Source organism: Parasteatoda tepidariorum, chromosome 6, assembly GCF_982258835.1.
Source record: "Parasteatoda tepidariorum strain Cologne lab strain chromosome 6, Ptep-v5.0, whole genome shotgun sequence".
In the NCBI taxonomy this organism is placed as follows: domain Eukaryota; kingdom Metazoa; phylum Arthropoda; class Arachnida; order Araneae; family Theridiidae; genus Parasteatoda; species Parasteatoda tepidariorum.
In genome coordinates this window covers 19,699,892-19,713,616 of record NC_141760.1, presented here as the reverse complement: position 1 = coordinate 19,713,616, position 13,725 = coordinate 19,699,892, and positions in this window count along the sequence as shown.

The window sequence follows — 13,725 nt, the reverse complement described above, 5'->3', positions numbered from 1 at the left end:
TCTATACGAAAATCAATTAGCCCATAAATATTCATTTTAAAACTATTTCAACAAACCAATGCCCTCCTTAAAATCAGTGAATCATTTACTTTGTTAAATTTTTAATGCATTTACTCAGACAGAGTTCACAATCACCAATGTTTTTTTATTAATTTCATAATGTGATCTACATTTTTAATCTCTATTCATAAGGAAAAATTTTATATTTTATATCATACCATTTATATATTCAACGAGGGAAAAGTATCCAAATGTATACACACCGGCCAATTAATTAGAAACTTCTGGAAAAAAAATTCTTGTCATATCCGCAGTGCACAAGAGGGATTTATCATGGTGGGAGACGTGTTCTGATGGTAAGGAAGTGGTGTCTTAGTGTTTCTCGGGAGAAAATAAAACTATATGCAACACCTGAACACATTGGTAAATGGAGCTCATTCTGCAATGTTATATCTTCATTCTGAATGTGAAGATCATGGACAATATTTCTACTGTAGTGCCAGAAGCGTACAAAACTGATTCAAAGCACTTAAATGTGATTTAGCCAGTGATAGAATTTTCTCAGAAAAAAGGGTGAAATAAAATTTTATTTAATTGTTATTTTACCACATTCAAACAAAGCAGTAATAAACCATAGGTTAGGTGGTATTCAAGCTGTTAACTTGAGAAAATCCATTTATTAACTGCTTTTCTCTAATACGATTAAACCAGAATTTTAAGGTATTAACTAGCCCCGTCGCCCAGTGAAACAGCTTTGACACTTGCAGCTGGGAACATGTTATAATCGAGAGGGACAACCTGTCAATATCACGAAAGAACGGGGGTTCAAGTCTTATCGTTGACACCACTATATTCCCTCCATTCCCTTCAACACATGAAGAGTTTCCAATGGCCATTGTCTAACTATAATGTAAATTACCTAACGAGAAAAGCCTAGCTGTAATGCTCAATTAAATTTCTTTTTTAAGGTTTTTAAACCATGCTAGTTGTAAATGGTTAAAAAAAACGTACAACTCTGTATTTATAGATTTTTAACCATACTAGTTGTAAAAGATTCAAACACCGTAGAGGTATGAAATGTTTTTTACCGTAAACATTACGGTTAATTGAATGGACTGACTACTGCTGGTCATTTTACCGTAATTTTAGAATGAAAATTCTAGGAGTCTGAGTCTCAACCTAATAAAAAAAGTTTGGGACTTTTTGGAAAGACGCATCCATCAGCAATCTCCTCTTCCATCTAATTCGCAGTCTATTATGTCTCTTATACTTAAGAGTATCGTATGTAACCAACGTAGTCAATGCATGCTATTCTCTGGGCATAGGAATCGATGCAATCTTGAATCGCGGGGCGTTATTAGCGCAAAGGAAGTATCAAAAAATATTAATCTAAGGTTTCTAATTCATTGCCCAGTGTTAGTATTTTCATTCGAGCTCTGTTATCCAAATTTTAAATTACTTAGATCATTTGAATCACTTTTAAATTACACTAATACTATTATATAACTTAAAACTACAAATAAATTAGAACCACTTTCATTCAGACTCAAAGGAGTACAATACATTATTTTTCATCACAATGTTTAGATAAAAATCGCACAGATATTCTTTTATTTAAGTTGAAACTCAAAAACGTTATTACTTTCCGTGCATTCTCTCAGTTTTAAAGATGCAAGAACAAATTAAAAAAAAGTAACTAAGTTAAATAAGAGTAAATACTTTCCTTTAAATAATTAGGAAAGAAATTGCTTATTTTTTTTTTGTTTCTAATAAACAAGAACTTCCGAACTCTTCTGAATAATTACTGAATTTCTAGTTTAAAAGCCATTTATCATCCAAAAGTTATACTGAGATTTCTTAAAGATATAAAGCGTATTCACAAATGAATTTTTTTATGCTTCGAAGCTTATTTTCAAAAGTAAATATTTACTTTTTACTTTTAACTACTTCCACAGGAACTTTTACTTCTATTTTACATATTTTGCTTTGATAAAATAAAAAATACACATAAACGCAGACTTAGTAATGGTAAAAATTTATCGAAAAATGGATACTTCGTCTCGGAATGGTAGTATATAATGCTATTTTATCTGAAGGTGTTGAATTAAAAAATAAAACAACTTCATTTCAAAAAAATAATGCAGTATTTTTAATACTCTTTATCTCTAAAACAATATTTAATACCAAAACAAATCTTTTTAAAACACGCGTTAATGATTAGCACTGCTTAATATTTTCTGATCCAGTATTGTTTTTAAACAACGCAAATATGTTGAACTCATTTAAATTCTTTTCTGGTTTCATATAGATATTTACTTCATTTAAGATGACATTGCTCTTTAATAAATATCTACTTTTTTACAATGGGTTTTAAAATCTCTTTTTACAAAGAAAAAATTTTTCTGCAAATATTTTAACTATAATAGGCCTGCAAATATTTTAACTGTAATAGTACTAAAAACATTTCATTAAAAATTAGATCTAATGTGAAAAATTCTTATTTTTAGTTTAAATTTAAAATTCAAGAGGAAAATGTAAGATTATTTTTTAAAGTTTGGCGGAATTAAGAAATATTTAACATAAAAAGAAATATTCCTACGATCAAGTTTTTTATTTATAATACATCCAATGTTGCATTATTTGAAGAGCCAAAATTACTTACGTTTAATCGTCATTATTCCAAACGTCTCAGACTCCAAAGCAAAATGTAATTTATCATTTTAAAATTTGTTACAACTATGAAGTATTGAACATAAAAATAAAAAAGTAATTATCCGTGGTGTAAATCACTTAATAAATTTGTAACTGTCTTTTTTAATATTTCGTGAAAAAACACCATTCTTCAAAAGTAAGCATTTATATTCGACTGTTGTTTTTAGAAACATCTCATCCTCAAAATCAAAGTGTTAAAAATCTTTTTAAATGTACACAAATGAGAAATATTTTGCATAAAAAAATAAAATGTTCGAATGCCCATTTATTGTGCATTCAACTGTCAATATAATGTAAATGTCTGTTTACTGTAATTAACAATTGTTCAATTGATTTTTGCCCATTAATTTACTGTTTTTTAAATTACCTTTTCAAGTTTGTTGAGATTAAGAAATCTTAATGCAAAATAAATAAATAACATTGCCGTAATTGAAATTTGTTTTGTAGATTTCTTGTTGTTGTTGTTCATTTACGTCGCACTAGAGCTGCATAATGGGCTATTGGCAACGGTCTGAGAAACATCCCTGGGGATGATCCGAAGACATGCCATCAGAATTTTGATCGTCTGCAGAGGGGATGGCACCCCCGCTTCGGTAGCCCGACGACCGGCACGTGAAGTCGAGCACTTTACGGTAGAACATTTTAACGAGGACCAATACCGCACACCCTCGGTCCCTACGCAGGCTGATCCAAGTGGTCACCCACCTGCACACTGACAGCAGCCAGTGATGCTTGACTTCGGTGATCTGCTGGGAACCGTGTCTTAACGATCAGTCCACTGAGGGACTGTAGATTTCTTAAGCGTTCAGTGTACTAATACACTAAAATAGAAGTTTCATAATAAATTATAGCAATGCATGCGTGACACCATTATACACCATTATGCGTGACACCATCTATCTGTCCGTGTAGTGGTGAGAGAGCTGATTTCACATCAGAAAGGTTCTGGGTTCGAATCTCAGACAAGGCATGGGTATTCCTTGATTCTCTGTACTATCTGTCCTTACTGTGGACGCAACGTTGGTTCACCTAATATGGTACCCTTGAAAGAATGGCTAACATATCGGCCCTACTAATACCAGAATGGCGAGCAGAGAAAAAAAATTGGTAGTCATACACGAATTGTCATACTTCTATACACGAATTGTCAACAAATAAACTTCTATTCTGAATACCAGTTTAATAAAAACTTATGAGCAAAGTTTCTGTTACCCTTCTCAAGTTTGTCACACGATGGTAATTTCGCAAAGCAAAAAGTGCAAGGTATTTCAATAAATTTTATAATAGTCCGTTATAGAATTGCAAGAAAGGTTACATTTATTTAAAAGCAATATTTTCAAGCCAGTTTGAATATTTTTCAATATTTTTTATCCAACAAAAATGAGGATTCAAGGGTAATATGCAAGATATATTTTTTGTTGAAAACCTATGAACTTTGTCATACATGTTTTACACAAGTAACTTAAGAATTTCAAAAGCTGTGCTACGAGTAGAAAAAAAAAGAAAAATAACTGAAATTACACAAAATATATACTATAAATATGAAGAAATTTCCTGTAAAGAGTTGCAGTTCTCTTTTAAAATTTATGCTTGAGGTAGTTGTCTGTATTTGTTCACGAAATAAAATTTCCGAAAAGTAAAATTTATAAGCTGTCTAAATATTTTAACTTATAAAAAGAACTGTAAATGTAACAAATACTAAGTGTCAATCCTAAACTTTTTTTATTCAAAATTCTTGCACTTAACTTATGATAACAACAATATCAGAGTAAAGTTATTAAATTTTTAACATAATTTAAAAGTTTTAGAAATTTTCATATCCAAATCCGCATTATTCTTCATTATCAAAAATGATGAATTTATGATATTAATCATTAGCTGCATCAACATATTCAAGAAGCTTTCGAACTGATCAAAAGGCTTGATTTCTGACAGAAAATCAATAATGTTTGAACTTTAATAGAGAGTTAATCAGTGAAATGCGAAATGGAAGCATAATTATCCAATAATTAATGTCTGAATAGACTGGTCTAGCTTAACTGGAGATAAATATGAAATGTACCTCAAGCTTAACCATTATAAAAATTAAATTGTGTTCACGCTCTCTGATACTATAAAAGGAAATATGAAAGAAATTAGGTGTTTCATAAGTATTTATTTAGTTAATTAATCAATATTATGACTGTAATGACTATTAATTAGTGATGATTGATTAATGACTATAATGTTTATTAATGCCTATGATTAATGACTATTTACTTAACTGACTAATTATTTAATTAAATAGTTTATTAGAAAAGTATCTGTAATATACATAACTTTCTTTCAGGAAAGTTAAACAGAAATGTTAAATACCATGCATTAAAAAAAATTCAGCATAAATTACAGTTAAAAATCCCGGCACTCAGGGTGCTCGAGCCTTTGACCGTAAAATCTATTTTTACTGGAGCATGTTGCGTAAAAAAATTGGCATACCTTAATTTTTACATTAGTTACCACAACATCACTGAATCAGTCTAATAAAATAAATATTACTGTAAAAATTGCGGTATAACATTTTATGACATAAACTGATTTTACGGTAAAATAAATTTCCCGGATGTTGCACAAAAAGTGCCGGTACTTTGTATCATAATATAATCCAGATATTTTTACAATGTTAACTTTAGAAAAAGTTAATAGTTTATTTTTTAAAATCATTATATACTTTTATAATAGTAAATTAAAATATTGTTGTCATAAATCCCGAATAGAAGTTCTCTTTTCTGTAAATTTATATGTTAAATGGAGTCTTCAAAACAAAATGTTTGCGTAAACGAAAGGGAAATAAATTGTGTTTAACACAACTCAATTAAAATTAAATCATTAACAGACAGATTTCAAAAATTTTGATATTTATTCAAAATTCTATAAAAATTTAATGTTTTTCATCAATTTTACATCCATCGAAGAAAATGTTCACATAAATACGTCGAAATATAAAAAGAAATACACTATAAGGCAAAGATAATTTTTAAAGATGTATATATTATTATTATTTAAATGTCATGACAATTGTGTATCGAGATTTATGTTTAATCTTTCTAGCTTCCACTACATTAAACATTAGAATGAATGTTATTAAGTTTACATTAAACTGTATCAAAAGCTTTGACCTTAAATCTTGAGCAAAATTATTTAAATATTAACATTAGATATAGTGGGGTTGGCTGATTTATCGCAACATTTGGCTTCTTCTTCTTCTTGAAGTATAAGTACCCATTTGATAAGTTAACCATTACATTTATTAAGAATAGAAATGTTTGCATTCACTCTTTGCAAAATTTAATAAATATTAATTAACTGATGTACTTCTTTAGAAAAAAATTAGTAATGACTAAATGTGAACCCACAATTATGAAGAAAGAAATGAACTTTAAAAGCTAGAAAATATGTGATGCAATTGGGTACTTGCACCTCTATAAGAAGTAAAGTAAATATGCTTATATATGTGATTTAAATCAGGTTTAATTGGACGCTGGTGAGCGATCAGTGTGTGTATCGAACATTATCTTCTGAATCGCCAAATATCACGATTTATCTACGATATTGTTATTTTCAGGTATCCAATAATATCTGATTATATCATCTCATCAGATTAGATTTTTTCTCCTGATTATTTTTTCAGAATTAAGAATTAAGATAGTAAATAGATAATTTGGATAATAATATTCAGAATTATGATATACAACACTTGGTTTCAGTCATATCTACTTCCTACTTAGTAGTTACTACTTTACTAATTAGTAGATTTATCTTCTTGCTAAAAAAATTTCATAACAGTATTTTTGCTTGAATTTAACATATTTTTCTAATAAAATTTATTTTAAATATTTCAAATAATATTAAAAAGTAATGATAATAATTAAATACTAACAATAATATATAACTACTTTATGCTAAAGTGCTAAATACTTAATCTGTCAAATAATATTATTAATTAAACAAAATATTTGGATAAGTCATCTTTTACAGATACTTAAATAAAATTTATACGAGAGCATCGACATGACTATCGTTTCTTAAATTTGTTTATCCCTATATTTAAACTTTCCGCTCCTATTCCATTAACAAACAGTCGTCTTATATCTGGCACAGATTTTATTTTACCCATATTTTATTCACTTTCTCCATAAAATTATACATTAACTGCTTTTAAAGGATCATATTTGTAAAGGGACCTCCATCTTCTTTTATTACGCCAAAAGATTCAAAACACTAAACTTTGGAAAAAGATGAAACTTTCTTTCAGAAACTTCAATATGTAAGCGAGCTCATTTGCGGGGTGCTTTTAGTCGTCTCTTTGCTCGCTTACTTTGAATTATTAAGACACAATTTTAGAAACGAGGCCATTTTCCCAAAAACAGGAAAAGCTGCTTACGCTAAACCACTCTCAAGTAAGGTAATTTGAAATTCTTCTGCTACTTTCACTGGAGTACAATATGGCTACTAGGGGAGTTTTCAGATGGCTGCAGCATTTTATAAGGAATGCCGTAAATTCTTTGCATTTATTTGAAAGCAAATCCTTGCGCTAAGGACACATAAATGGGGTTTAATGTAATGTGAAAAATTGAAATATTTGACGTAGAAGTAAATTTTTTATGTGGGAAATAAATTTTTGTGTATGAAATTAGATACAAAAAAAATATATAAAATAAGTGCTATTTTTTCCGTTTTTTTGTTGTTCATTTCCATAAACTGGGATTTATGACCTAGCCATACATATTTCAATTACTTTTCCTTCCATTTTTTGGATTTCCATATTCCTAAGTTTAAAAATTGTTATTCGCTTATTATTAATACTGTATTTGTACATTAGATAAGATGATATACAAAAAAAAAAGAAAAAAAATAATAGCAAAAATGGCTATTATTTTAAATTAAAGCAAAAATAAAATTAATATTATTATTTTATCTTTTGTTAATTTCATCTTTGTTATTTTCCTCCGACCTGTTTATTCATTTAAGGGGTTTGATTAAATCACTTATTTTCTTCAACCCCTTCCTTCTCGCTCCCGTGAAAATGACGGGATGAGGTTTCGCCCTCTATTCTCGCACCCGTGATATTGACGGGCAGGAGTGTTCACTAGTAACGCACCGATAAGAATAAAACTAATTCATTTTTTTTTGCCCGGAAAAATTTTATTTCATATTTTACGCACCAGATGGCCATACCAGAATATTTTTAAGGTAATTGTAGATAGTTAGTTTACTTTAAACTAGATGTTAGCACTAATCAATATCATAATACAAACACAAAAGCCAAAAAAATAGGCACTTTTATGACCGTTTTCTTAAAAATTACCCGATCGTTAAGGGGTTAAGGAAATCACCACACAGAGTTCTTATTTTAACAGCTGCAATTTAAACATCTTTTTAAGTGATTGAATCGAATCCCAGTTTTCATTATATTCCTGTGATATCATCAAATTCCTCTGCATCAGAATAAAAAATCTGTTTATTATTAATAATAACCGGCGATTATTAAAAATAGCCACATTTTTTGGTAAAATAGACAATTTATAATAAACTTTACCACATTTATCAAATTTTATCACATATCAAAAAACACAATTTTATTGTTAAATTTACCGAAATAATTACCTTTGGCATAAATTACCGAGCTTTTAAAGTTGCCATAGAATCAGAAACACGGTAAATGTTACCATATTCTGGTAGTTTTGACCACACATTTTTTTTTAAGTGTAATAAAATTTGAATCAAGTATTTGAATCCAAGAGCTAAATAATACCAAAAATATTTGTTTTTCAGGAGTTATTCAATGATCAAATTTAACTGTAACTGTCATAAAACGAAAGTAAAACGAGTCTTTAGTATGAAAATAATCAGATATCACGTATTTATACTACTGTATTTGTGCATATTTTAAAGAACTCGGTACATAATATTTAATATAAAGAAGTAAATAAATTTTAAATTCTGAATCACAAAAATTAAGTAAATTGAAAAACTACTATAAACAAATACAGCGATATAATTACATACATCGTTAAATTTTATTAAATTGTAAAATTATGTAACCCCATTGCTTATTCTTTTCCTTTGTGCAGTTTTATTTCAAGATTGGTATCGGCAAATACTGTAAAATCGGATACTATTTAAATTTTAAATCATGTAAAAACATAAGTTAAAATTAAATTGAACGACGAATAATTAAGAAATAACTGAAAATGCATAAAATCATATAAATAAAAGCATTTTATTATTTTACTAATTTTGAAATAACGCTTTTTTCTAAAAATGACAATAACCAAGAAATTCGTACTTTTCAACGGTAAATTACAAACTCTGCGCAATTTAAAAGTTCCCAACATAGAAAATTTAAATTAGAATATATTAAAGTTAGGTAAACCAGAATAAACTTCAATTCTGCTCTCTTTAAAGAAAATGCATAATGCTTTTAAAAATGAACCCATACAGCAAATTCTGTTACAATATAAAAGTGCTGAAGCATTTCCTCTGAAACAAAAAAGTCTTTCTTCTTGAAACTTCAATTTCCTCGCTACTTCAGTTACTATCCTCTTATATGTATCCTTCATCCTTTCACTTTGAATTATTAAGACACTATCTTCAGTAACGAGGCTATTTTCTAAAAATAAGAAAAGCTATTTACTTTAAACCATGTTCTCAAGAAGTAATCTGAAACTCTTTTCGCACTTTAACTGAAATATTGCTTAGTGACTTTGGGAACACAGAGATTGGTTTCGGACATTAAAAAAAAGTAAGAAGTTTTGAAAGCAGATCTTATATTAAAGGATGCCCGTTTAGATACCTTAAAAGTGGCCTTACCCGTAGATACGTTTTTGAAAAAGTAAAAATATGAAGTTATCTCTATTTTGAAATCTAAGCAAATCATAAGAGATGTATAAAAATAAATTAGTTTCTACTAGTCAAATATGTTATTTAAATATGTTGCCTTAAATATCATTTAAAGAAAGTTACTTCTCTGGAAATTTTGAACTTAAAAATAATATACGGGTTTTTTCACTATGATAATTCTTTCGATGGACTTATATTGAAAACAGTATTGCCATTCCCTAGTATACCAAAGCCAATTATAAAATAGATATAAAAAATAACTTATTTGCTCCTAGTCAAATATGCTAAGTGAATATGTTGTCTAAAGCATTATTTATGGAAAGAAATTATACCCCAGTATACTAAAACCAATCATAAAAGAAATATAAAGAAAATTAGTTAATTGCTTCCAATCAAGTATGCTATTTAAATATGTTGTTTAAAACATTATTTACGGAAAGTCATAAAGCTCTCAAAATTTTAAATGCAAAACTAAGATATATCTTTTTTTCACAATAATAATTCTTATTATTGTGAAAAAATTGAAAACTTATATTGAAAACAGTATTGTCACCTTCACGCTTCGTAAAACTGTTTATCTTCACATATTCAGATTTTTTTAATCGGCCCACTTATTCACATAAAATAAAGTTAGCGTATTTTTCATATTTAAACAACACTGAGCCAAACTGCCAAATCAGTGTATGGCCAAAATAAAATCCCTGAGTATGTGAGCAAACCATAGGGACACTGGCGCACCAAGGAAAAGAAAGATGGACATATTAGAGCAGCAAGTGAGCAAAACATGGACATATTGGCTCTGCAAGTGAGAGAAACATGGAAATATTGGGGCAGCATAAGATAAGCCAAGAGATTGGCTATGAAGCTGTAACGACCCAACCTTTGATGAGGAACCAGTTTAATTTTTAAAATTATTAAAAATTTAATATGTTCTCTTGTTCAAAAAGAAATTCAGTGCAAAGAAGCGTGGTTTTTTTCATATTTCATTTACTCTTCAAGCATACAACTTTCAGAACACAAAACTCTAAGAATAAAACGTTGAAACCATAGAGTTAAAATACTCAAAATCACAAATTTCTTCATTATAAGAAAATAGTCATAGTTTTTTGCGCGTGTTTGTGACATCATTTGTGCACTTTTCGCATTGTTCAACTTCATTCTAATAGAGCAAAAAGTTATCTTATCTTTTGATGTGTATATCTGCATCATAATTTAAAAATTGCATAAATTGTGAAGTTAAATTTTTTAATAATATGCTGTTAATGCACGCTGATAGAAATATCCAGCAAAACCGGCTAAATATCAATTTGTTTATTGTTACTTTACCATATTTAAACAAAACAGTCAAATAACTATTAATAAGAGGGTATTTAAACTGTTAATTATGAATGCCTAACTGCTTTCACCTAATACGGTTAAACAACCAGAATTTTATCGCACCAACTAGGCCCACTACACTAGCTAGTTTCATAATATAGTCGAGAAGACTGATCTCGCAATCTCATGACCAATAGAACGGGAGATCATTGGCACTAAAATATTTCCTCCAATCCGTTCAACACATAAAGAGTTTCCAGTGTACTGCTTTCTTAAATTTGTGACCCTGAACCATTAGAATACGAAACTATCATTCACGCATAGATGACTGGAAAAAAATGCTTAATACAAACAAGTCTAGTACTTCCTATCTCTTACTATGACTGAAACTACCAGATAAACTTATTGAACCACATTCCACGGTTCATTTGATAAAACACAACTCAACCACAAAACTCCAAGGCTCATTACGTAACAAAAAGCCTAATGTCCTGCTATATTTCCTATTTTTACTGTTCTGAAATCATGCATGTATTAAATAGTTAATAAACTTTATGGTTTGGTATCTGTGGTTTTTTAACCATACTAGTTATAAATGATTTCGAAACCATGAGGGTAAAATAAACTTTATGGTTAATTGGAAGGACAGACTGCTACCAGTTATTTTACCATAATTTTAGAATGGAAATTCTAACAGTGAAGTGCTCGAAATTCTCAACTTCCCAAATAATTTTTTTAATGATATGCTGTCAATATAAAGATTTATTAAAAGAACGTCAGAACATTTAAGAAGTATTGTTCTCCATGCAAAACCCGCAACATTGTAATAGACACGTAACAACAGCTAAACATGCAGTTTCGATTTCTGGCATTTTTTCATAAGATAAATGTTTCCTAAACTAAAAGGACTGAAACTGCCTTGTTATTTACTTTCTTAATCGATTCGTGCAGAATAGCAAGTGTAACTCACGGTGACTCATGATTTATATAAACAATGTCTGCCGTGTGAATGGAATTAATAAACATCCCAAATAAAATGGTAGCTTACGAAGTCGAAATGAATTGCATTGCATCCTCGATAAATAAAAAGAAATTTACTTCGTACCAAAATAAAGGAAAAACATTTATTCTTCATACAATGAATGTTGTGTTTAAGAAATATATTTCACCATTTATCTTAGCTTCCTATAACTTATGATATCAATATATCTTAGATACATACCACCAAATAGACATCTCCATAGAGATATCATCTTCTGAAAGGTTTTTGTTGACAGCAAATAGGAAAACACTTAGATAGCGTAAATATTTCATGCATATTCTTTGCTAGGAAATGTTGTAATAAGTCGTTTATAACCATTAATATTGCATATGGTAAATTACGATGTCAAAAATATTGTAATGCAGATTTATATCATTTTTAATATTTTTGTAACAAAACTGCTAATTTTTTCCCATGAACTTTACAGTTATCGCGAGTATCTTTCCAAATTGAACTTTTGTCTGTTAATATATTTTGATATTTATTTGGAATATAGTTTACAGAACTTTCTATTTGTGAAGAAGACATTAATAAACTGTCAAATGTACATAATTATTTTTAGTCAGTTTTCCTTGCATAAAATATTCATCACATATTCCTTGTATAGTTCTGCGTATTTCAAAAACATTATAATTATTATGAATATATTTGCTAACTGAACATTGTGTCTGTTGATATACTTTGAAGTTTATTTCCAATAACATTTACGAAACTTTCTAACCGGAAAGAATAGATAAATATTTTTCAAAAAATCTAATTATTCTAAATATCAGGAAATTTTTATAGAGATAAGTAAAAACCTACTGTATTTTGTTAGTTTTTTTTTATGGTTGTAACTTAAGCTATGATTTAGTACTAAACTAAAATAATAAATATTTTTATTTCATTTGCTTGTTCAAAACTTTCATGCCAGGAAAACTTCAAAGTATTCATGTTTTTAAAAATCAAGAATACTTAGTAAAAACGTCAAACAATGCTTATTATTTATTTTTAACCCTCTGGCGGTATAGCAAATGAGCAAAATTGGGATAATATTGCTCCCCAGTGGATTATTTTCCTATCTAATGACCTGGGAAATCAGATTTGCAATGCGGAGAAGACTGCAGGTTAAAATACTACTTTTTACGAGCTAAATCGTCAGTGGGTTAAAAAAAAAACAAGCATTGAAGTAAAATTATTTAAAGATGTTGCTCTTAATTTTAATATTATTTAAATAATAAAATACAATGTAAGTAACCAAAAGGCTTGTGATTTTGAAAAATCAGAAACGTTTTTCCAAGAGTTTTTGATTTATATTTGCCTTACAGCCAAAATACTTGTAAATCATTGTAAACTCTGGAGACAAAATCTATACCTTTCTCGAAATTAAAACAACCCAGTTTATTCCTTCATAATTTGTTCAAGAATCGCAATATCTTTACCCTTACAACTTACCATATCGTTCTTTATGCTTTTAAAATATCTCTTCGTTCCCATCTCTAAAGAAATTTTGTGAAGCTAAGTTTAAGCTTAACCAGTTTAAACTTTGTGCTACTTTTTTTTAAATTTAAATTAGAAATTTTATGGCGAAAAGGATTTGAAATTCTATCAGTACTGTTAGATAATACTGTTTGCGTTAAACCATAATATTATGCACATTTTCTGGAATCCTAATACTGTCCTACTTTTTATACCAATTTTAATGTTAGATAATTTTAGACAAACTAGATTGTTCAATGCATGGTTCAACGTGAAAGGAAACGTGACTCATTTGAAAATCTTATTAAAGCTGGAAG